This window comes from Nerophis lumbriciformis, linkage group LG38 (assembly GCF_033978685.3).
Source record: "Nerophis lumbriciformis linkage group LG38, RoL_Nlum_v2.1, whole genome shotgun sequence".
Taxonomy (NCBI): Eukaryota; Metazoa; Chordata; class Actinopteri; order Syngnathiformes; family Syngnathidae; genus Nerophis; species Nerophis lumbriciformis.
Genome location: NC_084585.2, coordinates 5,489,112 through 5,491,611, shown reverse-complemented (window position 1 = coordinate 5,491,611; position 2,500 = coordinate 5,489,112). Strand labels below are relative to the sequence as shown.

Genomic DNA, 2,500 nt, shown 5'->3' with positions numbered 1-2,500 from the left:
TGTGCCATTGTTTGTTTAGCACTATTTACAAATAAAATAAATAAATACCAGTCACAACATATGAGTTCCAGTACAATGCAAGTGTGCCAAACATTTATGAATACAGTAATGTTTTGTTTTTTTGCCAGAGATGATATTAGCAACATGTGTTTCAGTTTCATGCTAACAAATGTTTCAAATGTTAGAAATCATGCTATGAATACATCCATCCATCCATCCATTTTCTACCGCTGGTCCCTTTCAGTAATGTTATTATTCGCAATACTGTATGTGTATCAGTTTCATGCTAACAAATGTTTCAAATGTTGGAAATCATGTTTCATGATCTATTAAGGATGAGTGATACGGCCTAAAATCTGGATCGGAATATAAGATGCAATACGTCCGACACTGATTGTTATTTATTACTCCGGTACTCTTGTCTTGTTCTGTATATTGTACAGTATTTTGTATTTCTACAGTGTTTTGTATATTGTACTAGGGCTGCAGCTAACGATTATTTTTCTATCGATTAATCTATAGATTATTTTTTTCGATTAATCGGTTAATCTATAGATTATTTTTTTCGATTAATCTATAGATTATTTTTCCTTTTACCGATTTTTTTTTTAAATTTAAAATGAAGAGGAAAAAATAAATGTAGGCCAGTTTTTTCAAAAGGCATGGCTTTTATTTACAAAAAAAAAAAAAAGGCCACTCAGTCAACATTGACAACAACATGACAAAATATTCTGTAACAATGTAAACATTTAAAACTTTTAACATTTAACAAAATTAAAAGTAGCTTATTTGCTTTTTAATGTGCAAATATAAAAGTAAACATCCAGTGCAAATCTTAATATTCTGGAATAGTATAAGCATTTCAAAAGTAAAAGTATTGCTTATTTTGCTTTAAAATGTGCAAAAATAAAGATAAACATCCAATACAAAAAAGTGCAAAACGGAAATATTCTGTAACAAGTGTAAACATTTCAACAAAAGTAAAAGTATTGCTTATTTGCTAAAATGTGCAAAAATAAAGCTAAACATCCAATACAAAAAAGTGTACAGTGTAAACATTTCAACAAAAGTAAAAGTATTGCTTATTTTGCTTAATAACACAACAATGATAGTATGATTAAAGTGAAAGTTAATTGTTGGTTTGTACATAGTATATGTAACTGTTAATGTTGTACAAGGTATTTGCACAACTAATTAACGTTAGCGTTTGTGACACGTCTTGTGCCGTGGGGTTCTTTCAGGACCGACAGACTGAACGCCAGACGGCTTTGCCAGGTTTACAATCTTTTAATTTTACACAAAGTCTTTTCTCTTCCAACTGCGCGGATCGCGCACCTGGGCACGATTGCGGCGTCGCTCCCGGCGCGCCCCGCCTCGCCGCTCGCTCGCCGCCGCCGCCTCTCCACAGCGTTAAAGAGGAGCGTGTCTTTGTAAACACTGAACAGGCACGCCAAACGCGCCTCTCAGAGCGAAACGGTGCTTTAGTTTATGAATTTACAACGCAGATACAAATGACACATTCATGTTTTTGTGTAATAATGACAACGTATACGCAAGCGGACGATTGACTTGTTGATGGTGATGGCAAGAACGCTGTCGGGGGTTTTCTTTTCAAATGTTCGTTCATAGCCGTTGTGCTGCTATGATAGGCCATTTCCGCTCGACACAGTGTGCATACAACAACATTATTAGGCCGTTTATTGAAATACTCCCACACTTTTGACTTTTTGGCGTGCTTTTTCCCCCTCGCTCGCATCGTCTGCTTTGCGCTCCGCCATGACAGTAAAGTAGTGTGACGTAAATATGCGACGCGCCGACGCACAAAAACGGCGTCGACGTATTTACGTAACCGATGACGTCGACGCGTCGTTTCAGCCTTATATTGTACAGGATTGCTTATTATTTTTATTTATTTCGTTTTTTTCTTTATTACCACTTGTGTAATTTATTTTTACCCCATATTTGTTCCCACTACCGCACCTTAAGTTGGAGTCCTTAATCTCGTTATATTCAAATATAATGACAATAAAGTCCATTCTATTCTATTCTATTCTAAGATACCGATGTGTATCACAAAATATTATTTGTCGCATAAACGATAATAGAACCATTTCAAAATAAATGACAAAGATGACATATGCGGTAACATATTACATAATTTACTGTTGTATTATTTGTTCGGAACTATTATGCATCTACTTGTTCATTTACTGAACAAGTAGTCTACTGTAGTACTAAAAAGATAATAAGCAGTTATTATTCTGTAGTTTGGATACTTGACATCAGTTTTGGGCTATATTTGTTTAGCACTATTTAAATAAATAAATACCTGTCACAACATATGAGTTCCAGTACAATGCAAGTGTGTCAAATATTTATGAAAACAGTAATGTTATTATTTTTTTTGGCCAGAGATGATATTAACAACATGTGTATCAGTTTCATGCTAATAAATGTTTCAAATGTTAGAAATCATGTTTCATGTTCTATTGGGGATGAG

At 34.3% G+C, this 2,500-nt stretch overlaps 1 protein-coding gene across 2 annotated transcripts in view; it reads left to right on the top strand.

The window, feature by feature from the left end:
• Nucleotides 1-2,500, top strand: part of LOC133578394 (lysyl oxidase homolog 2A-like) — a 102,179-nt gene that overhangs the window by 398 nt on the left and 99,281 nt on the right. The gene's annotated exons all lie outside the window — the stretch shown is intronic.